The sequence below is a fragment of the Phyllobates terribilis genome, unplaced genomic scaffold (assembly GCF_046119375.1).
Source record: "Phyllobates terribilis strain yellow unplaced genomic scaffold, ASM4611937v1 Scaffold_34__1_contigs__length_13252353, whole genome shotgun sequence".
NCBI classification, from domain to species: Eukaryota; Metazoa; Chordata; class Amphibia; order Anura; family Dendrobatidae; genus Phyllobates; species Phyllobates terribilis.
Window position 1 is genome coordinate 4,707,069 of NW_027362794.1, and position 24,838 is coordinate 4,731,906.

The 24,838-nt window shown below is 44.9% G+C and overlaps 12 non-coding genes and 3 pseudogenes across 12 annotated transcripts; all 15 read left to right on the forward strand.

Moving 5' to 3' along the window:
* Positions 1-1,695: 1,695 nt before the first annotated feature.
* Positions 1,696-1,872, forward strand: LOC141181984 (U2 spliceosomal RNA; annotated as a pseudogene).
* A 1,109-nt stretch (positions 1,873-2,981) lies between these two features.
* On the forward strand, positions 2,982-3,172 carry LOC141181172 (U2 spliceosomal RNA). The gene has a single exon (XR_012256774.1). It is a non-coding gene; the product is annotated as a U2 spliceosomal RNA (small nuclear RNA).
* Positions 3,173-4,281: 1,109 nt separating this feature from the next.
* LOC141181173 (U2 spliceosomal RNA) lies at positions 4,282-4,472 on the forward strand. The gene has a single exon (XR_012256775.1). It is a non-coding gene; the product is annotated as a U2 spliceosomal RNA (small nuclear RNA).
* A 1,109-nt stretch (positions 4,473-5,581) lies between these two features.
* On the forward strand, positions 5,582-5,772 carry LOC141181174 (U2 spliceosomal RNA). Its single transcript, XR_012256776.1, has one exon. It is a non-coding gene; the product is annotated as a U2 spliceosomal RNA (small nuclear RNA).
* A 1,109-nt stretch (positions 5,773-6,881) lies between these two features.
* On the forward strand, positions 6,882-7,072 carry LOC141181688 (U2 spliceosomal RNA). Its single transcript, XR_012257241.1, has one exon. It is a non-coding gene; the product is annotated as a U2 spliceosomal RNA (small nuclear RNA).
* Positions 7,073-8,181: 1,109 nt separating this feature from the next.
* LOC141181702 (U2 spliceosomal RNA) lies at positions 8,182-8,372 on the forward strand. The gene has a single exon (XR_012257254.1). It is a non-coding gene; the product is annotated as a U2 spliceosomal RNA (small nuclear RNA).
* Positions 8,373-9,481: 1,109 nt separating this feature from the next.
* LOC141182100 (U2 spliceosomal RNA) lies at positions 9,482-9,597 on the forward strand (annotated as a pseudogene).
* Positions 9,598-10,112: 515 nt separating this feature from the next.
* LOC141181924 (U2 spliceosomal RNA) lies at positions 10,113-10,303 on the forward strand. Its single transcript, XR_012257452.1, has one exon. It is a non-coding gene; the product is annotated as a U2 spliceosomal RNA (small nuclear RNA).
* Positions 10,304-11,412: 1,109 nt separating this feature from the next.
* Positions 11,413-11,603, forward strand: LOC141181175 (U2 spliceosomal RNA). The gene has a single exon (XR_012256777.1). It is a non-coding gene; the product is annotated as a U2 spliceosomal RNA (small nuclear RNA).
* A 1,109-nt stretch (positions 11,604-12,712) lies between these two features.
* On the forward strand, positions 12,713-12,903 carry LOC141181176 (U2 spliceosomal RNA). The gene has a single exon (XR_012256778.1). It is a non-coding gene; the product is annotated as a U2 spliceosomal RNA (small nuclear RNA).
* A 1,109-nt stretch (positions 12,904-14,012) lies between these two features.
* Positions 14,013-14,128, forward strand: LOC141182101 (U2 spliceosomal RNA; annotated as a pseudogene).
* A 515-nt stretch (positions 14,129-14,643) lies between these two features.
* LOC141181925 (U2 spliceosomal RNA) lies at positions 14,644-14,834 on the forward strand. Its single transcript, XR_012257453.1, has one exon. It is a non-coding gene; the product is annotated as a U2 spliceosomal RNA (small nuclear RNA).
* Positions 14,835-15,943: 1,109 nt separating this feature from the next.
* On the forward strand, positions 15,944-16,134 carry LOC141181179 (U2 spliceosomal RNA). Its single transcript, XR_012256780.1, has one exon. It is a non-coding gene; the product is annotated as a U2 spliceosomal RNA (small nuclear RNA).
* A 1,109-nt stretch (positions 16,135-17,243) lies between these two features.
* LOC141181180 (U2 spliceosomal RNA) lies at positions 17,244-17,434 on the forward strand. Its single transcript, XR_012256781.1, has one exon. It is a non-coding gene; the product is annotated as a U2 spliceosomal RNA (small nuclear RNA).
* A 6,169-nt stretch (positions 17,435-23,603) lies between these two features.
* Positions 23,604-23,793, forward strand: LOC141181973 (U2 spliceosomal RNA). Its single transcript, XR_012257484.1, has one exon. It is a non-coding gene; the product is annotated as a U2 spliceosomal RNA (small nuclear RNA).
* Positions 23,794-24,838: the final 1,045 nt, after the last annotated feature.

Here is a 24,838-nt window from a genome sequence, read left to right on the forward strand (position 1 = left end):
AAGCAAGACTTAGCAATTTTATCGTTGGATTTTCAAAAGGCTTTTGATCGTGTCTCTCATTGTTTTTTATGGTTGGTTTTAAAAAAAATGGGCTTCCCTGAAATTTTTATCAAGCAAGTGGCACTTTTATATAAGAACTCTTTTAGTAAAATTTTAATCAATGGATTTTTGTCGAATGAAGTGTTTTTGCATTCAGGTGTGAAGCAAGGCTGCCCTTTGTCCCCAGTGCTATTTATATGTGCAATAGAGCCTCTTTTATCTATGTTATGAGAAGATAAAGTGATTAAAGGTGTCCCTATCCCTGGAGGACATGGAAGAGATGTGAAGGTAATGGGCTACATGGATGATATTACTATTTTTTGTTCATCACCTGCCGCTCTCAGGAGAGCTATAAGAACGACCAATTTTTTTTGTGAAGCCTCAGGTTTTAAGTTAAACATTGAGAAATGTGATTGTTTTGTCCGTGGCAATTGGGCGGATGTGTCCATCCCTGATCTCCCGATGCAGTCAGAGAAGATTAAAATTCTGGGAGTGATTTTTGATCGACAGAATAATGGAATGAAGAGCTGGGATGGAGTAAGGGACAAAATACAAAAGAAGATTGACTTTTGGAAATTAAGAAAATTAACAATCGAAGGTAAAGTTTTAATTATTAAGGCCCTTCTGCTTCCTGTCATGTTATATCTCAGTTATGTTTATCCCCCAAGTGACCTTACAGCGAGAAGAGTACAGAGAATGCTGTTTGAATTTGTGTGGAACTCTAAGTTCGAAAAGGTGAAGAGAGAAACAATGTACAAGATGCACCACCTTGGTGGTAAGGATGTTCCCAACGTCAAACTGTTTTTATACTCCAAGTTTTTTAGCCTCTGTTTTAAATATATGTTTGCTTCAAGCCCTTGGGCACATTTTTTAAGATATGCAGCTGGCCACATTTTTAGAAGGCGAAAGTGGATATCCATTTCTTTAACAAGCCCAGTGTTGTTATCACCTCCACAACAATATGCCATCCTGGAGAAAGTTATCAGATTATATGGCCTAGATTCTTTTGAGATGGAGACATTGAAGAATGCAAGGAAGCTGCTGCAGCAATTAAAAAAGAAAGAAACTTTGACGCCCATAAGCCATTATTCATATAGCAGAGTCACTAAAATATGGAATTTAACAAATGCACCTTACCTGATGAATCAACATAAAGACTTAGCTTGGATGATTGTACAGGAATGTTTACCGACTCGTGATTTCCAGTATAAAAGAAGACTTAGCACTATACAAACCTGCCCGAGGCATCAGTGCAATAATGATGAGACTACTATGCACCTTATTTGGAATTGTGATTTTGCACAGCAAGTGTGGAAAGACTGTGGTGAGCTTTTAAAATTTTTATCTGGTCTTAATTTTTTAAGCCATGAAGTGGTTTTATATGGGATTTTACCAAACATGACGAAAGAAAAAGAGAGAGTTTTATGGTGCACTTTGAGTTGTGTTAAAAGTGCTCTATGGAAGACCAGAAACATATTGTTGTTTAAAAGAGACTATATAGAAGTCAAGGATTGTATAAGACTGGCATTAAGTGAAATTTATATGTACTACCTAATGGATATGAAGAAGCTTGGAAAGAAAAGAGCCCTGAGTATATGGAACTATCACCTATGGAAGATGTTATTTTAAAGCTCTGAAGAAAAGATAAAGACTACGATATTTTAAATATAAACGCAAAAATCTGTTCTTATCAGTTTAATATCTGATACGTCCCCTATCTGGGGACCATATATTAAATGGATTTTTAGAACAGGGAGATGGAAAAAGAGCTTGCTCTGTCCATTCCACGCATTGACCTGGTATTGCAGTATCTCCAGGACCGGTGCACCCCTTCTTTAATGCAGTTTCTAAAATCAGAAAGAATTGAATTCAATGTTTTTTGTTCATTTTGCTTGTTTGTCAGATTTTGGGATGGACTCTTTGGCTTCGCTTTTCTTCTCCTCATTGGATTTTTCATGTTCAAAGTTGCAGAAGCCAGATGACAAGCTCATTTTGGTTCAACTTCAGCAACTGTGCATTGCATTGCCATGTAATGTAACGCAATGCTATCTATCTAGCTCTCCCTCTGTACTTCCTTTTGGATAAACAGACATATTAGGCAAGCATTTTGGAGCTTTCACCTAAATAACTACAGGTGGTGAGATAAGCTGCACAATATAATTGACCTTTCAGTATATTGTTGCACACACACCATCTATTTAGCAAATGCCCTTGTTATCAACAGCAGCCTTTTAAACTCACCTGAGCTAACAGGTATGTGCGCTGGTTACTCTGCTGCGCTTAAAATTTCTTTTTTGGTTTGCTACAATGCCTTTTCTGAAACGTTGTCTCCCTCTGCTGGAACACTGACTTCTTTCATTTAATGCCTGCAGACTATAAAAGAGAACCCAACCCAAAAAGTTGGGTTGATTAGTCTGTGGCATTCTGTTAAACTGTTGCTTATGGCGGTCTCTGTGAGCTTCTCAGTGACATTCAGCCAGCCAGGTATCCTGCCTGCAGTAGATGGAATGTGGCAATGGAACGCTGGCTGCGCGTGTCATAATAGGCTCTGAGCCTTTATATACCTGCGCACAGCAGCAGCCACCTTCAGTCTGCTGCTGGACAGCCAGCAGCAGCAGGAGAGGTAAGTAATCAGCAGCCCTCCTCCTAAGGGTAGACAGCTGCTCGTTCCACCCCACCCCCCGCCTTAATTGGTTCTCCTCCCTTCCAATGGTGTTGAGGTGGGTGGGAACAGCAGGGGGTGAGGGTGCTGTGTTTAAAGAGGTGGAGTTATGCAGATCTAAAACGCGTGGATTGCAGCAGCAGCAAGCCGAAAAGTGCAGGCATGTAAGGGATCTAGAGGTTGACAACATGTCTTCTTAACAGGAGTCCAAGAGCTCATCTCCACAAATGGACTTTTCAGGATCCTTAGGTGGCTCCGTAGTTCGAAACCAATTCTGGTTATCGCTTCTCGGCCTTTTGGCTAAGATCAAGTGTAGTATCTGTTCTTATCAGTTTAATATCTGATACGTCCCCTATCTGGGGACCATATATTAAATGGATTTTTAGAACAGGGAGATGGAAAAAGAGCTTGCTCTGTCCACTCCACGCATTGACCTGGTATTGCAGTATCTCCAGGACCGGTGCACCCCTTCTTTAATGCAGTTTCTAAAATCAGAAAGAATTGAATTCAATGTTTTTTGTTCATTTTGCTTGTTTGTCGGATTTTGGGATGGACTCTTTGGCTTCGCTTTTCTTCTCCTCATTGGATTTTTCATGTTCAAAGTTGCAGAAGCCAGATGACAAGCTCATTTTGGTTCAACTTCAGCAACTGTGCATTGCATTGCCATGTAATGTAACGCAATGCTATCTATCTAGCTCTCCCTCTGTACTTCCTTTTGGATAAACAGACATATTAGGCAAGCATTTTGGAGCTTTCACCTAAATAACTACAGGTGGTGAGATAAGCTGCACAATATAATTGACCTTTCAGTATATTGTTGCACACACACCATCTATTTAGCAAATGCCCTTGTTATCAACAGCAGCCTTTTAAACTCACCTGAGCTAACAGGTATGTGCGCTGGTTACTCTGCTGCGCTTAAAATTTCTTTTTTGGTTTGCTACAATGCCTTTTCTGAAACGTTGTCTACCTCTGCTGGAACACTGACTTCTTTCATTTAATGCCTGCAGACTATAAAAGAGAACCCAACCCAAAAAGTTGGGTTGATTAGTCTGTGGCATTCTGTTAAACTGTTGCTTATGGCGGTCTCTGTGAGCTTCTCAGTGACATTCAGCCAGCCAGGTATCCTGCCTGCAGTAGATGGAATGTGGCAATGGAACGCTGGCTGCGCGTGTCATAATAGGCTCTGAGCCTTTATATACCTGCGCACAGCAGCAGCCACCTTCAGTCTGCTGCTGGACAGCCAGCAGCAGCAGGAGAGGTAAGTAATCAGCAGCCCTCCTGCTAAGGGTAGACAGCTGCTCGTTCCACCCCACCCCCCGCCTTAATTGGTTCTCCTCCCTTCCAACGGTGTTGAGGCGGGTGGGAACAGCAGGGGGTGAGGGTGCTGTGTTTAAAGAGGTGGAGTTATGCAGATCTAAAACGCGTGGATTGCAGCAGCAGCAAGCCGAAAAGTGCAGGCATGTAAGGGATCTAGAGGTTGACAACATGTCTTCTTAACGGGAGTCCAGGAGCTCATCTCCACAAATGGACTTTTCAGGATCCTTAGGTGGCTCCGTAGTTCGAAACCAATTCTGGTTATCGCTTCTCGGCCTTTTGGCTAAGATCAAGTGTAGTATCTGTTCTTATCAGTTTAATATCTGATACGTCCCCTATCTGGGGACCATATATTAAATGGATTTTTAGAACAGGGAGATGGAAAAAGAGCTTGCTCTGTCCACTCCACGCATTGACCTGGTATTGCAGTATCTCCAGGACCGGTGCACCCCTTCTTTAATGCAGTTTCTAAAATCAGAAAGAATTGAATTCAATGTTTTTTGTTCATTTTGCTTGTTTGTCGGATTTTGGGATGGACTCTTTGGCTTCGCTTTTCTTCTCCTCATTGGATTTTTCATGTTCAAAGTTGCAGAAGCCAGATGACAAGCTCATTTTGGTTCAACTTCAGCAACTGTGCATTGCATTGCCATGTAATGTAACGCAATGCTATCTATCTAGCTCTCCCTCTGTACTTCCTTTTGGATAAACAGACATATTAGGCAAGCATTTTGGAGCTTTCACCTAAATAACTACAGGTGGTGAGATAAGCTGCACAATATAATTGACCTTTCAGTATATTGTTGCACACACACCATCTATTTAGCAAATGCCCTTGTTATCAACAGCAGCCTTTTAAACTCACCTGAGCTAACAGGTATGTGCGCTGGTTACTCTGCTGCGCTTAAAATTTCTTTTTTGGTTTGCTACAATGCCTTTTCTGAAACGTTGTCTCCCTCTGCTGGAACACTGACTTCTTTCATTTAATGCCTGCAGACTATAAAAGAGAACCCAACCCAAAAAGTTGGGTTGATTAGTCTGTGGCATTCTGTTAAACTGTTGCTTATGGCGGTCTCTGTGAGCTTCTCAGTGACATTCAGCCAGCCAGGTATCCTGCCTGCAGTAGATGGAATGTGGCAATGGAACGCTGGCTGCGCGTGTCATAATAGGCTCTGAGCCTTTATATACCTGCGCACAGCAGCAGCCACCTTCAGTCTGCTGCTGGACAGCCAGCAGCAGCAGGAGAGGTAAGTAATCAGCAGCCCTCCTGCTAAGGGTAGACAGTTGCTCGTTCCACCCCACCCCCCGCCTTAATTGGTTCTCCTCCCTTCCAACGGTGTTGAGGCGGGTGGGAACAGCAGGGCGTGAGGGTGCTGTGTTTAAAGAGGTGGAGTTATGCAGATCTAAAACGCGTGGATTGCAGCAGCAGCAAGCCGAAAAGTGCAGGCATGTAAGGGATCTAGAGGTTGACAACATGTCTTCTTAACGGGAGTCCAGGAGCTCATCTCCACAAATGGACTTTTCAGGATCCTTAGGTGGCTCCGTAGTTCGAAACCAATTCTGGTTATCGCTTCTCGGCCTTTTGGCTAAGATCAAGTGTAGTATCTGTTCTTATCAGTTTAATATCTGATACGTCCCCTATCTGGGGACCATATATTAAATGGATTTTTAGAACAGGGAGATGGAAAAAGAGCTTGCTCTGTCCACTCCACGCATTGACCTGGTATTGCAGTATCTCCAGGACCGGTGCACCCCTTCTTTAATGCAGTTTCTAAAATCAGAAAGAATTGAATTCAATGTTTTTTGTTCATTTTGCTTGTTTGTCGGATTTTGGGATGGACTCTTTGGCTTCGCTTTTCTTCTCCTCATTGGATTTTTCATGTTCAAAGTTGCAGAAGCCAGATGACAAGCTCATTTTGGTTCAACTTCAGCAACTGTGCATTGCATTGCCATGTAATGTAACGCAATGCTATCTATCTAGCTCTCCCTCTGTACTTCCTTTTGGATAAACAGACATATTAGGCAAGCATTTTGGAGCTTTCACCTAAATAACTACAGGTGGTGAGATAAGCTGCACAATATAATTGACCTTTCAGTATATTGTTGCACACACACCATCTATTTAGCAAATGCCCTTGTTATCAACAGCAGCCTTTTAAACTCACCTGAGCTAACAGGTATGTGCGCTGGTTACTCTGCTGCGCTTAAAATTTCTTTTTTGGTTTGCTACAATGCCTTTTCTGAAACGTTGTCTCCCTCTGCTGGAACACTGACTTCTTTCATTTAATGCCTGCAGACTATAAAAGAGAACCCAACCCAAAAAGTTGGGTTGATTAGTCTGTGGCATTCTGTTAAACTGTTGCTTATGGCGGTCTCTGTGAGCTTCTCAGTGACATTCAGCCAGCCAGGTATCCTGCCTGCAGTAGATGGAATGTGGCAATGGAACGCTGGCTGCGCGTGTCATAATAGGCTCTGAGCCTTTATATACCTGCGCACAGCAGCAGCCACCTTCAGTCTGCTGCTGGACAGCCAGCAGCAGCAGGAGAGGTAAGTAATCAGCAGCCCTCCTGCTAAGGGTAGACAGTTGCTCGTTCCACCCCACCCCCCGCCTTAATTGGTTCTCCTCCCTTCCAACGGTGTTGAGGCGGGTGGGAACAGCAGGGCGTGAGGGTGCTGTGTTTAAAGAGGTGGAGTTATGCAGATCTAAAACGCGTGGATTGCAGCAGCAGCAAGCCGAAAAGTGCAGGCATGTAAGGGATCTAGAGGTTGACAACATGTCTTCTTAACGGGAGTCCAGGAGCTCATCTCCACAAATGGACTTTTCAGGATCCTTAGGTGGCTCCGTAGTTCGAAACCAATTCTGGTTATCGCTTCTCGGCCTTTTGGCTAAGATCAAGTGTAGTATCTGTTCTTATCAGTTTAATATCTGATACGTCCCCTATCTGGGGACCATATATTAAATGGATTTTTAGAACAGGGAGATGGAAAAAGAGCTTGCTCTGTCCACTCCACGCATTGACCTGGTATTGCAGTATCTCCAGGACCGGGGCACCCCTTCTTTAATGCAGTTTCTAAAATCAGAAAGAATTGAATTCAATGTTTTTTGTTCATTTTGCTTGTTTGTCGGATTTTGGGATGGACTCTTTGGCTTCGCTTTTCTTCTCCTCATTGGATTTTTCATGTTCAAAGTTGCAGAAGCCAGATGACAAGCTCATTTTGGTTCAACTTCAGCAACTGTGCATTGCATTGCCATGTAATGTAACGCAATGCTATCTATCTAGCTCTCCCTCTGTACTTCCTTTTGGATAAACAGACATATTAGGCAAGCATTTTGGAGCTTTCACCTAAATAACTACAGGTGGTGAGATAAGCTGCACAATATAATTGACCTTTCAGTATATTGTTGCACACACACCATCTATTTAGCAAATGCCCTTGTTATCAACAGCAGCCTTTTAAACTCACCTGAGCTAACAGGTATGTGCGCTGGTTACTCTGCTGCGCTTAAAATTTCTTTTTTGGTTTGCTACAATGCCTTTTCTGAAACGTTGTCTCCCTCTGCTGGAACACTGACTTCTTTCATTTAATGCCTGCAGACTATAAAAGAGAACCCAACCCAAAAAGTTGGGTTGATTAGTCTGTGGCATTCTGTTAAACTGTTGCTTATGGCGGTCTCTGTGAGCTTCTCAGTGACATTCAGCCAGCCAGGTATCCTGCCTGCAGTAGATGGAATGTGGCAATGGAACGCTGGCTGCGCGTGTCATAATAGGCTCTGAGCCTTTATATACCTGCGCACAGCAGCAGCCACCTTCAGTCTGCTGCTGGACAGCCAGCAGCAGCAGGAGAGGTAAGTAATCAGCAGCCCTCCTGCTAAGGGTAGACAGTTGCTCGTTCCACCCCACCCCCCGCCTTAATTGGTTCTCCTCCCTTCCAACGGTGTTGAGGCGGGTGGGAACAGCAGGGGGTGAGGGTGCTGTGTTTAAAGAGGTGGAGTTATGCAGATCTAAAACGCGTGGATTGCAGCAGCAGCAAGCCGAAAAGTGCAGGCATGTAAGGGATCTAGAGGTTGACAACATGTCTTCTTAACGGGAGTCCAGGAGCTTATCTCCACAAATGGACTTTTCAGGATCCTTAGGTGGCTCCGTAGTTCGAAACCAATTCTGGTTATCGCTTCTCGGCCTTTTGGCTAAGATCAAGTGTAGTATCTGTTCTTATCAGTTTAATATCTGATACGTCCCCTATCTGGGGACCATATATTAAATGGATTTTTAGAACAGGGAGATGGAAAAAGAGCTTGCACTGTCCACTCCACGCATTGACCTGGTATTGCAGTATCTCCAGGACCGGTGCACCCCTTCTTTAATGCAGTTTCTAAAATCAGAAAGAATTGAATTCAATGTTTTTTGTTCATTTTGCTTGTTTGTCGGATTTTGGGATGGACTCTTTGGCTTCGCTTTTCTTCTCCTCATTGGATTTTTCATGTTCAAAGTTGCAGAAGCCAGATGACAAGCTCATTTTGGTTCAACTTCAGCAACTGTGCATTGCATTGCCATGTAATGTAACGCAATGCTATCTATCTAGCTCTCCCTCTGTACTTCCTTTTGGATAAACAGACATATTAGGCAAGCATTTTGGAGCTTTCACCTAAATAACTACAGGTGGTGAGATAAGCTGCACAATATAATTGACCTTTCAGTATATTGTTGCACACACACCATCTATTTAGCAAATGCCCTTGTTATCAACAGCAGCCTTTTAAACTCACCTGAGCTAACAGGTATGTGCGCTGGTTACTCTGCTGCGCTTAAAATTTCTTTTTTGGTTTGCTACAATGCCTTTTCTGAAACGTTGTCTCCCTCTGCTGGAATACTGACTTCTTTCATTTAATACCTGCAGACTATAAAAGAGAACCCAACCCAAAAAGTTGGGTTGATTAGTCTGTGGCATTCTGTTAAACTGTTGCTTATGGCGGTCTCTGTGAGCTTCTCAGTGACATTCAGCCAGCCAGGTATCCTGCCTGCAGTAGATGGAATGTGGCAATGGAACGCTGGCTGCGCGTGTCATAATAGGCTCTGAGCCTTTATATACCTACGCACAGCAGCAGCCACCTTCAGTCTGCTGCTGGACAGCCAGCAGCAGCAGGAGAGGTAAGTAATCAGCAGCCCTCCTGCTAAGGGTAGACAGCTGCTCGTTCCACCCCACCCCCCGCCTTAATTGGTTCTCCTCCCTTCCAACGGTGTTGAGGCGGGTGGGAACAGCAGGGGGTGAGGGTGCTGTGTTTAAAGAGGTGGAGTTATGCAGATCTAAAACGCGTGGATTGCAGCAGCAGCAAGCCGAAAAGTGCAGGCATGTAAGGGATCTAGAGGTTGACAACATGTCTTCTTAACGGGAGTCCAGGAGCTCATCTCCACAAATGGACTTTTCAGGATCCTTAGGTGGCTCCGTAGTTCGAAACCAATTCTGGTTATCGCTTCTCGGCCTTTTGGCTAAGATCAAGTGTAGTATCTTTTGAAAAGGCAGTTTTGTCCTTGGGCTGCCCTAGTAAATTGATGCATATTACACACTGGTTTGGTGCACTTGTTAGTACGCCAGGTGGCTCATAGAGTTATCTGATGGAAAACATGGCCCTCCAGGATCGAAGTCACTAGGCTGGGTAAGTGTGAGGGCTTTGGAGCAATGTGCCCCAGGAGTAGGCGCCCTGGTGGGAGTCCAAGCTTACTGGGACTGGGAACCCCAGAAAGACTTGGCTTCGTAGCACGCCCACCTTTGCCAATCATACTTTCTGAGCAACCCCCCCTATTCCTGGCCTCCGGGCTAGGAAGGGGAATTTTTATAAACCCGGTCGGAGGTCCGGTCAGCTTTGGGCTGATAAACCAACACAGGCTCCAGCTCCACTAGGGTGGCAGCCTAGATGGAAGCTGGGAGCACGAAAACGGCTCTTCTCCGGCTTCGGCTAGGGAGAGCATCGGAGATCCCTGACCCTCGCTGTGGCCTTCTGGCTCGGAGGGATGGGGATGGTTTATTGGGGACCCTCTCCTCCGGGAAGGGTCCACATGAATCCTCGCCTCGTGCGCTGTTTTGGTGTGACTTCGGTCACATTTTTCAGTGCCTTGGATACAACTTCAATCAAAAAAATCTGTTCTTATCAGTTTAATATCTGATACGTCCCCTATCTGGGGACCATATATTAAATGGATTTTTAGAACAGGGAGATGGAAAAAGAGCTTGCTCTGTCCACTCCACGCATTGACCTGGTATTGCAGTATCTCCAGGACCGGTGCACCCCTTCTTTAATGCAGTTTCTAAAATCAGAAAGAATTGAATTCAATGTTTTTTGTTCATTTTGCTTGTTTGTTGGATTTTGGGATGGACTCTTTGGCTTCGCTTTTCTTCTCCTCATTGGATTTTTCATGTTCAAAGTTGCAGAAGCCAGATGACAAGCTCATTTTGGTTCAACTTCAGCAACTGTGCATTGCATTGCCATGTAATGTAACGCAATGCTATCTATCTAGCTCTCCCTCTGTACTTCCTTTTGGATAAACAGACATATTAGGCAAGCATTTTGGAGCTTTCACCTAAATAACTACAGGTGGTGAGATAAGCTGCACAATATAATTGACCTTTCAGTATATTGTTGCACACACACCATCTATTTAACAAATGCCCTTGTTATCAACAGCAGCCTTTTAAACTCACCTGAGCTAACAGGTATGTGCGCTGGTTACTCTGCTGCGCTTAAAATTTCTTTTTTGGTTTACTACAATGCCTTTTCTGAAACGTTGTCTCCCTCTGCTGGAACACTGACTTCTTTCATTTAATGCCTGCAGACTATAAAAGAGAACCCAACCCAAAAAGTTGGGTTGATTAGTCTGTGGCATTCTGTTAAACTGTTGCTTATGGCGGTCTCTGTGAGCTTCTCAGTGACATTCAGCCAGCCAGGTATCCTGCCTGCAGTAGATGGAATGTGGCAATGGAACGCTGGCTGCGCGTGTCATAATAGGCTCTGAGCCTTTATATACCTGCGCACAGCAGCAGCCACCTTCAGTCTGCTGCTGGACAGCCAGCAGCAGCAGGAGAGGTAAGTAATCAGCAGCCCTCCTGCTAAGGGTAGACAGCTGCTCGTTCCACCCCACCCCCCGCCTTAATTGGTTCTCCTCCCTTCCAACGGTGTTGAGGCGGGTGGGAACAGCAGGGGGTGAGGGTGCTGTGTTTAAAGAGGTGGAGTTATGCAGATCTAAAATGCGTGGATTGCAGCAGCAGCAAGCCGAAAAGTGCAGGCATGTAAGGGATCTAGAGGTTGACAACATGTCTTCTTAACGGGAGTCCAGGAGCTCATCTCCACAAATGGACTTTTCAGGATCCTTAGGTGGCTCCGTAGTTCGAAACAAATTCTGGTTATCGCTTCTCGGCCTTTTGGCTAAGATCAAGTGTAGTATCTGTTCTTATCAGTTTAATATCTGATACGTCCCCTATCTGGGGACCATATATTAAATGGATTTTTAGAACAGGGAGATGGAAAAAGAGCTTGCTCTGTCCACTCCACGCATTGACCTGGTATTGCAGTATCTCCAGGACCGGTGCACCCCTTCTTTAATGCAGTTTCTAAAATCAGAAAGAATTGAATTCAATGTTTTTTGTTCATTTTGCTTGTTTGTCGGATTTTGGGATGGACTCTTTGGCTTCGCTTTTCTTCTCCTCATTGGATTTTTCATGTTCAAAGTTGCAGAAGCCAGATGACAAGCTCATTTTGGTTCAACTTCAGCAACTGTGCATTGCATTGCCATGTAATGTAACGCAATGCTATCTATCTAGCTCTCCCTCTGTACTTCCTTTTGGATAAACAGACATATTAGGCAAGCATTTTGGAGCTTTCACCTAAATAACTACAGGTGGTGAGATAAGCTGCACAATATAATTGACCTTTCAGTATATTGTTGCACACACACCATCTATTTAGCAAATGCCCTTGTTATCAACAGCAGCCTTTTAAACTCACCTGAGCTAACAGGTATGTGCGCTGGTTACTCTGCTGCGCTTAAAATTTCTTTTTTGGTTTGCTACAATGCCTTTTCTGAAACGTTGTCTCCCTCTGCTGGAACACTGACTTCTTTCATTTAATGCCTGCAGACTATAAAAGAGAACCCAACCCAAAAAGTTGGGTTGATTAGTCTGTGGCATTCTGTTAAACTGTTGCTTATGGCGGTCTCTGTGAGCTTCTCAGTGACATTCAGCCAGCCAGGTATCCTGCCTGCAGTAGATGGAATGTGGCAATGGAACGCTGGCTGCGCGTGTCATAATAGGCTCTGAGCCTTTATATACCTGCACACAGCAGCAGCCACCTTCAGTCTGCTGCTGGACAGCCAGCAGCAGCAGGAGAGGTAAGTAATCAGCAGCCCTCCTGCTAAGGGTAGACAGCTGCTCGTTCCACCCCACCCCCCGCTTTAATTGGTTCTCCTCCCGTCCAACGGTGTTGAGGCGGGTGGGAACAGCAGGGGGTGAGGGTGCTGTGTTTAAAGAGGTGGAGTTATGCAGATCTAAAACGCGTGGATTGCAGCAGCAGCAAGCCGAAAAGTGCAGGCATGTAAGGGATCTAGAGGTTGACAACATGTCTTCTTAACGGGAGTCCAGGAGCTCATCTCCACAAATGGACTTTTCAGGATCCTTAGGTGGCTCCGTTGTTCGAAACCAATTCTGGTTATCGCTTCTCGGCCTTTTGGCTAAGATCAAGTGTAGTATCTGTTCTTATCAGTTTAATATCTGATACGTCCCCTATCTGGGGACCATATATTAAATGGATTTTTAGAACAGGGAGATGGAAAAAGAGCTTGCTCTGTCCACTCCACGCATTGACCTGGTATTGCAGTATCTCCAGGACCGGTGCACCCCTTCTTTAATGCAGTTTCTAAAATCAGAAAGAATTGAATTCAATGTTTTTTGTTCATTTTGCTTGTTTGTCGGATTTTGGGATGGACTCTTTGGCTTCGCTTTTCTTCTCCTCATTGGATTTTTCATGTTCAAAGTTGCAGAAGCCAGATGACAAGCTCATTTTGGTTCAACTTCAGCAACTGTGCATTGCATTGCCATGTAATGTAACGCAATGCTATCTATCTAGCTCTCCCTCTGTACTTCCTTTTGGATAAACAGACATATTAGGCAAGCATTTTGGAGCTTTCACCTAAATAACTTCAGGTGGTGAGATAAGCTGCACAATATAATTGACCTTTCAGTATATTGTTGCACACACACCATCTATTTAGCAAATGCCCTTGTTATCAACAGCAGCCTTTTAAACTCACCTGAGCTAACAGGTATGTGCGCTGGTTACTCTGCTGCGCTTAAAATTTCTTTTTTGGTTTGCTACAATGCCTTTTCTGAAACGTTGTCTCCCTCTGCTGGAACACTGACTTCTTTCATTTAATACCTGCAGACTATAAAAGAGAACCCAACCCAAAAAGTTGGGTTGATTAGTCTGTGGCATTCTGTTAAACTGTTGCTTATGGCGGTCTCTGTGAGCTTCTCAGTGACATTCAGCCAGCCAGGTATCCTGCCTGCAGTAGATGGAATGTGGCAATGGAACGCTGGCTGCGCGTGTCATAATAGGCTCTGAGCCTTTATATACCTACGCACAGCAGCAGCCACCTTCAGTCTGCTGCTGGACAGCCAGCAGCAGCAGGAGAGGTAAGTAATCAGCAGCCCTCCTGCTAAGGGTAGACAGCTGCTCGTTCCACCCCACCCCCCGCCTTAATTGGTTCTCCTCCCTTCCAACGGTGTTGAGGCGGGTGGGAACAGCAGGGGGTGAGGGTGCTGTGTTTAAAGAGGTGGAGTTATGCAGATCTAAAACGCGTGGATTGCAGCAGCAGCAAGCCGAAAAGTGCAGGCATGTAAGGGATCTAGAGGTTGACAACATGTCTTCTTAACGGGAGTCCAGGAGCTCATCTCCACAAATGGACTTTTCAGGATCCTTAGGTGGCTCCGTAGTTCGAAACCAATTCTGGTTATCGCTTCTCGGCCTTTTGGCTAAGATCAAGTGTAGTATCTTTTGAAAAGGCAGTTTTGTCCTTGGGCTGCCCTAGTAAATTGATGCATATTACACACTGGTTTGGTGCACTTGTTAGTACGCCAGGTGGCTCATAGAGTTATCTGATGGAAAACATGGCCCTCCAGGATCGAAGTCACTAGGCTGGGTAAGTGTGAGGGCTTTGGAGCAATGTGCCCCAGGAGTAGGCGCCCTGGTGGGAGTCCAAGCTTACTGGGACTGGGAACCCCAGAAAGACTTGGCTTCGTAGCACGCCCACCTTTGCCAATCATACTTTCTGAGCAACCCCCCCTATTCCTGGCCTCCGGGCTAGGAAGGGGAATTTTTATAAACCCGGTCGGAGGTCCGGTCAGCTTTGGGCTGATAAACCAACACAGGCTCCAGCTCCACTAGGGTGGCAGCCTAGATGGAAGCTGGGAGCACGAAAACGGCTCTTCTCCGGCTTCGGCTAGGGAGAGCATCGGAGATCCCTGACCCTCGCTGTGGCCTTCTGGCTCGGAGGGATGGGGATGGTTTATTGGGGACCCTCTCCTCCGGGAAGGGTCCACATGAATCCTCGCCTCGTGCGCTGTTTTGGTGTGACGTCGGTCACATTTTTCAGTGCCTTGGATACAACTTCAATCAAAAAAATCTGTTCTTATCAGTTTAATATCTGATACGTCCCCTATCTGGGGACCATATATTAAATGGATTTTTAGAACAGGGAGATGGAAAAAGAGCTTGCTCTGTCCACTCCACGCATTGACCTGGTATTGCAGTATCTCCAGGACCGGTGCACCCCTTCTTTAATGCAGTTTCTAAAATCAGAAAGAATTGAATTCAATGTTTTTTGTTCATTTTGCTTGTTTGTTGGATTTTGGGATGGACTCTTTGGCTTCGCTTTTCTTCTCCTCATTGGATTTTTCATGTTCAAAGTTGCAGAAGCCAGATGACAAGCTCATTTTGGTTCAACTTCAGCAACTGTGCATTGCATTGCCATGTAATGTAACGCAATGCTATCTATCTAGCTCTCCCTCTGTACTTCCTTTTGGATAAACAGACATATTAGGCAAGCATTTTGGAGCTTTCACCTAAATAACTACAGGTGGTGAGATAAGCTGCACAATATAATTGACCTTTCAGTATATTGTTGCACACACACCATCTATTTAACAAATGCCCTTGTTATCAACAGCAGCCTTTTAAACTCACCTGAGCTAACAGGTATGTGCGCTGGTTACTCTGCTGCGCTTAAAATTTCTTTTTTGGTTTACTACAATGCCTTTTCTGAAACGTTGTCTCCCTCTGCTGGAACACTGACTTCTTTCATTTAATGCCTGCAGACTATAAAAGAGAACCCAACCCAAAAAGTTGGGTTGATTAGTCTGTGGCATTCTGTTAAACTGTTGCTTATGGCGGTCTCTGTGAGCTTCTCAGTGACATTCAGCCAGCCAGGTATCCTGCCTGCAGTAGATGGAATGTGGCAATGGAACGCTGGCTGCGCGTGTCATAATAGGCTCTGAGCCTTTATATACCTGCGCACAGCAGCAGCCACCTTCAGTCTGCTGCTGGACAGCCAGCAGCAGCAGGAGAGGTAAGTAATCAGCAGCCCTCCTGCTAAGGGTAGACAGCTGCTCGTTCCACCCCACCCCCCGCCTTAATTGGTTCTCCTCCCTTCCAACGGTGTTGAGGCGGGTGGGAACAGCAGGGGGTGAGGGTGCTGTGTTTAAAGAGGTGGAGTTATGCAGATCTAAAATGCGTGGATTGCAGCAGCAGCAAGCCGAAAAGTGCAGGCATGTAAGGGATCTAGAGGTTGACAACATGTCTTCTTAACGGGAGTCCAGGAGCTCATCTCCACAAATGGACTTTTCAGGATCCTTAGGTGGCTCCGTAGTTCGAAACAAATTCTGGTTATCGCTTCTCGGCCTTTTGGCTAAGATCAAGTGTAGTATCTGTTCTTATCAGTTTAATATCTGATACGTCCCCTATCTGGGGACCATATATTAAATGGATTTTTAGAACAGGGAGATGGAAAAAGAGCTTGCTCTGTCCACTCCACGCATTGACCTGGTATTGCAGTATCTCCAGGACCGGTGCACCCCTTCTTTAATGCAGTTTCTAAAATCAGAAAGAATTGAATTCAATGTTTTTTGTTCATTTTGCTTGTTTGTCGGATTTTGGGATGGACTCTTTGGCTTCGCTTTTCTTCTCCTCATTGGATTTTTCATGTTCAAAGTTGCAGAAGCCAGATGACAAGCTCATTTTGGTTCAACTTCAGCAACTGTGCATTGCATTGCCATGTAATGTAACGCAATGCTATCTATCTAGCTCTCCCTCTTTACTTCCTTTTGGATAAACAGACATATTAGGCAAGCATTTTGGAGCTTTCACCTAAATAACTACAGGTGGTGAGATAAGCTGCACAATATAATTGACCTTTCAGTATATTGTTGCACACACACCATCTATTTAGCAAATGCCCTTGTTATCAACAGCAGCCTTTTAAACTCACCTGAGCTAACAGGTATGTGCGCTGGTTACTCTGCTGCGCTTAAAATTTCTTTTTTGGTTTGCTACAATGCCTTTTCTGAAACGTTGTCTCCCTCTGCTGGAACACTGACTTCTTTCATTTAATGCCTGCAGACTATAAAAGAGAACCCAACCCAAAAAGTTGGGTTGATTAGTCTGTGGCATTCTGTTAAACTGTTGCTTATGGCGGTCTCTGTGAGCTTCTCAGTGACATTCAGCCAGCCAGGTATCCTGCCTGCAGTAGATGGAATGTGGCAATGGAACGCTGGCTGCGCGTGTCATAATAGGCTCTGAGCCTTTATATACCTGCGCACAGCAGCAGCCACCTTCAGTCTGCTGCTGGACAGCCAGCAGCAGCAGGAGAGGTAAGTAATCAGCAGCCCTCCTGCTAAGGGTAGACAGCTGCTCGTTCCACCCCACCCCCCGCTTTAATTGGTTCTCCTCCCGTCCAACGGTGTTGAGGCGGGTGGGAACAGCAGGGGGTGAGGGTGCTGTGTTTAAAGAGGTGGAGTTATGCAGATCTAAAACGCGTGGATTGCAGCAGCAGCAAGCCGAAAAGTGCAGGCATGTAAGGGATCTAGAGGTTGACAACATGTCTTCTTAACGGGAGTCCAGGAGCTCATCTCCACAAATGGACTTTTCAGGATCCTTAGGTGGCTCCGTTGTTCGAAACCAATTCTGGTTATCGCTTCTCGGCCTTTTGGCTAAGATCAAGTGTAGTATCTGTTCTTATCAGTTTAATATCTGATACGTCCCCTATCTGGGGACCATATATTAAATGGATTTTTAGAACAGGGAGATGGAAAAAGAGCTTGCTCTGTCCACTCCACGCATTGACCTGGTATTGCAGTATCTCCAGGACCGGTGCACCCCTTCTTTAATGCAGTTTCTAAAATCAGAAAGAATTGAATTCAATGTTTTTTGTTCATTTTGCTTGTTTGTCGGATTTTGGGATGGACTCTTTGGCTTCGCTTTTCTTCTCCTCATTGGATTTTTCATGTTCAAAGTTGCAGAAGCCAGATGACAAGCTCATTTTGGTTCAACTTCAGCAACTGTGCATTGCATTGCCATGTAATGTAACGCAATGCTATCTATCTAGCTCTCCCTCTGTACTTCCTTTTGGATAAACAGACATATTAGGCAAGCATTTTGGAGCTTTCACCTAAATAACTTCAGGTGGTGAGATAAGCTGCACAATATAATTGACCTTTCAGTATATTGTTGCACACACACCATCTATTTAGCAAATGCCCTTGTTATCAACAGCAGCCTTTTAAACTCACCTGAGCTAACAGGTATGTGCGCTGGTTACTCTGCTGCGCTTAAAATTTCTTTTTTGGTTTGCTACAATGCCTTTTCTGAAACGTTGTCTCCCTCTGCTGGAACACTGACTTCTTTCATTTAATGCCTGCAGACTATAAAAGAGAACCCAACCCAAAAAGTTGGGTTGATTAGTCTGTGGCATTCTGTTAAACTGTTGCTTATGGCGGTCTCTGTGAGCTTCTCAGTGACATTCAGCCAGCCAGGTATCCTGCCTGCAGTAGATGGAATGTGGCAATGGAACGCTGGCTGCGCGTGTCATAATAGGCTCTGAGCCTTTATATACCTGCGCACAGCAGCAGCCACCTTCAGTCTGCTGCTGGACAGCCAGCAGCAGCAGGAGAGGTAAGTAATCAGCAGCCCTCCTGCTAAGGGTAGACAGCTGCTCGTTCCACCCCACCCCCCGCCTTAATTGGTTCTCCTCCCTTCCAACGGTGTTGAGGCGGGTGGGAACAGCAGGGGGTGAGGGTGCTGTGTTTAAAGAGGTGGAGTTATGCAGATCTAAAACGCGTGGATTGCAGCAGCAGCAAGCCGAAAAGTGCAGGCATGTAAGGGATCTAGAGGTTGACAACATGTCTTCTTAACGGGAGTCCAGGAGCTCATCTCCACAAATGGACTTTTCAGGATCCTTAGGTGGCTCCGTAGTTCGAAACCAATTCTGGTTATCGCTTCTCGGCCTTTTGGCACGATCTATCAGGTTTACCTGTGTGGTCTTGCCTGTGAGGTGCTCTTGGTACCCTTTCTCTCGGCCTGGGGGGATCGTTCCTCTTCGGAGGGACTTAACCCCCCTGCTGCTATTGGGAGGAAGGATTAGTCCGGGAGCAACGGGAAGGGATCCCATGAAGGCTTGCGCCTTTCAGAGAGAAGAGTCGGTACGTTCCTGAGTGAAGGATGCCGGCAACGCTCACATATTCATCGGGTGATGCCCGGATGCGGAACACCGTGAGGATTGAAGTTGGAGCAGCATCGAGGATGGAGAAGAATTTGGACTACATCTGCCATAGGATTCTTCTTGGAGTTCTGGAGTTTCGGCGGGAAGACATATTCTGCTTCCAGGACAACGAGTACAAGGGGACATACACCATCACCTTCAAGAGCCAGGGATGCTGTCAGCAACTCGTACAAAACGTAAACGAGAAAAACTACTTAGATGAATTGGATGGACTAACCTTTTGTCTCTTGTATGCTTATGACGAGATCCCCATCGTGGTGCATTTCCCGAACCCCTTTGTGGAAGCTGCAGACATCTCGACCTACCTTACCCGCTATTGTGATGATCTGAGATACCTGGGTACTGTGAAGAACGCAGTAGGCTTCTGGTGCGGCAAGAGAAGGTATATGGCCCGTCTAAAGAGGGACCTTAGTGGAGTGGGAGGAATGCTACACCCTCCCTCAACCTTCGTAATCGGTAAGAGCAGAGGCTACTTATTTTATCCTGGAATGCCAGTATGTTGCAGGAACTGTGGACAAATGGGTCATACCCAAACGTCCTGCATGGGCAGGAAAGTAGACCGCTGCAATAATTGCAGCTGTTACGGACATTTAATGAAGGACTGTCCCGCTGGGAGGAAATGTAATCTCTGCGGTGAGGCGGGGCACATGTTCCGAGGATGCCCCAACAGGACCAGGACCAGGACCTACGCAGAAGCTGCATCTTCTGAAGCTGAGCCGATGCGCCCACCGGTCTTCACTGGCAGGCCGGCGTCGGAGGGCGGTTCGAAGGGCGAGAAGGCTGGGATGGAGCAGGGAGCCGGAGGCCCCTCTGGGGCGGCACCTGCATCGAAGTCCCTTAACGATGGGCGGACCTCGCATGGACCGGAGCGGGGGGGTCCTCCTTCTGGGAGGGTATCCTCCGTATCGATGGTTCCCGATACCGATCCTGTTGGGCTGGAGGGTGGTGCCCCTGTGCGGTTGGCTACAGGGGACCACGCAGCGATGGCCTCAGGATCTTCCAGGGCGATTAGCCAGCCAGATGAGGGGGCTTTGCTTCTAGGTGGCGAACATCAGGAAATCTGTGTTGCTGATCTTGTCCTGATGGACCAGTCTCCCCCCCTAGAGGAGGTGGAGGAAGAGGAGGACTGCACCAGTAACCTAGTGGAGTCTGCCCCGAAAAAGAGACGGAATGTCGAAGCCCCAGCGTCTCCTGGAATGTGGCTGGGAACCGTGACCTACGAGGGGGCAACCGCCGGCTCACAGAATATCGAGTCGTTTGGGTCCTCTAGCCCGGATGTCCTGGAGCAATTTGATATACAGGGCTTTGAGTCAGGTGTCCTCATGGAAGATCCACCACCCTGACCTATGAATGCCCACATTAAGACTTGTCTCACTGAATGTGAGGTCATTAAAGAGCCCAGTTCGTAGGGCTGCTCTATTCAAGTATTTAGAAACCACTGACTTTGACATATGTTTATTACAGGAATGCGGGATACAACATGCACTAAATTATAATGATATCAAGACAGATTGGAGACTGGGGCCCTCCATCTGGTCTGGCTCCAATGACAACAAGTCAGCGGGGGTGGGCTTCCTCTGTCGTGGGAGAAATATTACTATAAATACTGTCACAGAAATAGTACCAGGCAGAGTGGTTTTAGTGCATTTTAAATTTCATGGTTTTACCCTACGTGTAATGAATATTTATGCTCCCCCTGATAAGCAAGAGAGAATTAATTTATTTGGGATATTGCCATTGTACTGTACTGGGTCATCTCCCCTGATCGTAGGGGGTGATTTTAATTGTCTTTGTGCTAGTGAACAACGAGCAGGGGGTGACCCTTTACGCAAATTGGATAAGTCATGTCATCTATTGAAAGATTTTATAACTGATTTTAAATTATGCGATGCGTGGAGGTCACTCCTGCCGACGGACCCTGGTTATACGTGGTCCGGAAGAGGGGTGTCCTCCAGGATCGATTTTATTTTCCTATCAGATGATTTTAACCCTGTAAAATGTGTTTTAACATCAAATATATTTTCTGACCATAAGGGCTTGGAGGTGCATCTAGAATACCGGGATGAACAGAGGGTCAACAGGGGCCTCTGGCGTCTAAGTACTTACCTGCTGGAGGACCCTCTGATTCGACAAGACTTTGGTAAAGCCTATAAAGCCTGGCGGCGACAAAAACCTTCTGATGCCCCTATGGTAACCTGGTGGGAAAATTTGAAAAAAAAAGTCAGAATGTTTTTTATAAAAGCAGGGAGAGGTAAAGCTAGAGAGAAAAAAAGATGTTTTAGTGATCTTAACACCAAACTACAAACACTTTTTAAATTCAAAGAGCTAGGGGTGGAGGTGGGAGATGATATTGCTAGCCTAAAAACTGAAATCCAGAACTGCATAGACACAAAGGGGAAAGAGATTATTTTTAACTCTAGAGTGCAGCACTTGGAGGAGGGGGAGAAGTGCTCTCGCTTCTTCTTCAAAAAAGTCATGGATAAAAGAGAAGTGATCACAAATCTAGAGGGTGAAACATCTATGCAGGGAATGTTGAATGCTACTTTTAACTTTTATAAGCATCTTTTTAGTAAAAAGTGTATAGATGAGTCCTTTTTATCTGATGCTCTTAATGATCTCGATTTTAAGTTAAATTTTACAGACCAGGAGTTTTTAGAACGCGATATTGTTTTAGAGGAATTATTTTATGTTTTTAAAAGTTTCTCTAAGGGTAAAGCACCTGGGTGTGACGGACTACCTGTAGAATTTTACCTTACTTTTTGGGACATTTTAAAAGAGGACCTTTTTATGCTTTTTAAAGAAGTTTTTATTTGTGAACAGTTGCCATTTTCGTGGAGGAGAGGAGTGGTGTCTTTGATATATAAAAAAGGTGATCGCAGTACTCTAGCGAATTGGAGACCCATAACTCTCCTAAATGTTGATTACAAGGTACTTGCTAAGGTGGTTGCAGACCGGCTCAGGAGTGTCATTGCCAAACTGATCCGGCCTGAGCAGGTTTGTAGTGTACCAGGCAGAAGTATTTCAGAGGTTTTAAACGTATTAAGGGATGTAATTTGGTATTCCAGAGACCGGGGTCAAAATGTAGCTCTTTTAGCCCTAGATTTTGAAAAAGCTTTCGATAGAGTCTCTCATAGATTTCTTTTTAGAGTTTTAAAAAGAATGGGTATCCCTAATATGCTTTTAAATTGTATTAAGATTTTATATAAAAATTGTTTTAGTCAAATTTCTCTTAATGGCTTTTTAACAGATGGAGTTCCCCTTGAGTCCGGAGTGAAGCAGGGATGCCCCTTGTCGCCCATCCTGTTCATCTGCGCCATGGAGCCCCTGCTGAGCGCAATAAGGAAAGACAAAGTGATTAGAGGGGTTCCTGTTCCAGGCGGAGGTGGCAGTGATGTGAGAGTCTTTGGCTACATGGATGACGTGACGGTTGTGTGCATGGACCCTGCTTCCCTCCGGAGGGCGGTGTTGCGCATTGATTTTTTTTCCCAGGCATCCGGTTTTAAACTTAATTTAAATAAATCTGAATGTCTGACTTTGGGATCCTGGGACACCGCCCAACTCCCGCAGCTCACTATAAAACGAGACAATGTAAAAATTCTTGGTGTTGTTTTTAACGAGGAGAATGTGGGAACTCAAAGCTGGGAGAATGTCATAGAAAAAATGTCAAAGAAAATATCATTTTGGGGTTTGAGGTCCCTAACAATGGAGGGGAAAATTTTAATTATAAAATCAGTGTTGTTACCCCTCATACTGTATATAGCTATGGTGTACCCCCCCTCTGATGTTTTAATTAAAAAAATGACTAGGATGATCTTTATGTTTTTATGGAACTCCAAAATGGAAAAATTAAGGCGAGAAATAATGAGGAAGAATAAAATGAACGGCGGAAGGGATGTCCCCGACTTACATATTTATTTGTATTTAAATTATTTCTGCTTTTGTTTCAAACATTTTAATGGTAATAGTGCGCTAAGTTATTTTTTAAAATATACTTGTGGGATGATTTTTAAAAGATGGTTTAAGTTGTCGTTGAATTCCCCTGTTTTACTATGCCCCCCCAAACACCAAGCAATCTTAGAAAAGACTGTTCGATTTTATAGCCTTGGTGATTTTAATATGGACATTTTTAAAGACCGCAAGAAGCTTTTATCTTTTCTGAGGAGGAATGAAGATGTGACCCCCATAGTAAATTTCTCAGAAGAGAGATCGAAGCAAGTTTGGAAGAATGTCTTCGGGAAATTCTTAGCAAATGGACATAAGGATATCGCATGGATGGTGGTCCACCAGTGCCTCCCCACCAGAGAGTTTCAACACAGGAGAGGCCTGGTGGCCAGAGCCAAATGCCCCAGAGACTCATGTGTTAATGACGAAACCACCTTGCACCTTATGTGGAATTGCCCATTTGCACAGGAACTTTGGCACAAAGTTGGGATTCTTTTAAAATGGACTTGCGGTTTAAGAGATTTTAACCATGAATATGTTTTATATGGCCTTTTTAAATGTCCGACCCCTCAACAGTATTGTATATGTTGGTGTATGATTAACTGTTTTAAAGACGCCCTTTGGAAGGCACACAATATTTTACTTTTTAAACGTGATGCTATTTCTGTGAAGGATTGTCTTAAAATTGCTTTTAGCCAGATGTATATTTATTACTTGAGGGATGTCAAATGTATTGGGAGGAGGGATGCTAATCGTATATGGGGTTTTTATGGGTGGAATTCTGTGTTTTAATAATGTACTGTTTGTGTTGTTGTTTTTGATTGTAAACCATCTTTTACGCACTTAATAAATTATGTTGAAACCTGATCTGTTCTTATCAGTTTAATATCTGATACGTCCCCTATCTGGGGACCATATATTAAATGGATTTTTAGAACAGGGAGATGGAAAAAGAGCTTGCTCTGTCCACTCCACGCATTGACCTGGTATTGCAGTATCTCCAGGACCGGTGCACCCCTTCTTTAATGCAGTTTCTAAAATCAGAAAGAATTGAATTCAATGTTTTTTGTTCATTTTGCTTGTTTGCCGGATTTTGGGATGGACTCTTTGGCTTCGCTTTTCTTCTCCTCATTGGATTTTTCATGTTCAAAGTTGCAGAAGCCAGATGACAAGCTCATTTTGGTTCAACTTCAGCAACTGTGCATTGCATTGCCATGTAATGTAACGCAATGCTATCTATCTAGCTCTCCCTCTGTACTTCCTTTTGGATAAACAGACATATTAGGCAAGCATTTTGGAGCTTTCACCTAAATAACTACAGGTGGTGAGATAAGCTGCACAATATAATTGACCTTTCAGTATATTGTTGCACACACACCATCTATTTAGCAAATGCCCTTGTTATCAACAGCAGCCTTTTAAACTCACCTGAGCTAACAGGTATGTGCGCTGGTTACTCTGCTGCGCTTAAAATTTCTTTTTTGGTTTGCTACAATGCCTTTTCTGAAACGTTGTCTCCCTCTGCTGGAACACTGACTTCTTTCATTTAATGCCTGCAGACTATAAAAGAGAACCCAACCCAAAAAGTTGGGTTGATTAGTCTGTGGCATTCTGTTAAACTGTTGCTTATGGCGGTCTCTGTGAGCTTCTCAGTGACATTCAGCCAGCCAGGTATCCTGCCTGCAGTAGATGGAATGTGGCAATGGAACGCTGGCTGCGCGTGTCATAATAGGCTCTGAGCCTTTATATACCTGCGCACAGCAGCAGCCACCTTCAGTCTGCTGCTGGACAGCCAGCAGCAGCAGGAGAGGTAAGTAATCAGCAGCCCTCCTGCTAAGGGTAGACAGCTGCTCGTTCCACCCCACCCCCCGCCTTAATTGGTTCTCCTCCCTTCCAAGGGTGTTGAGGCGGGTGGGAACAGCAGGGGGTGAGGGTGCTGTGTTTAAAGAGGTGGAGTTATGCAGATCTAAAACGCGTGGATTGCAGCAGCAGCAAGCCGAAAAGTGCAGGCATGTAAGGGATCTAGAGGTTGACAACATGTCTTCTTAACGGGAGTCCAGGAGCT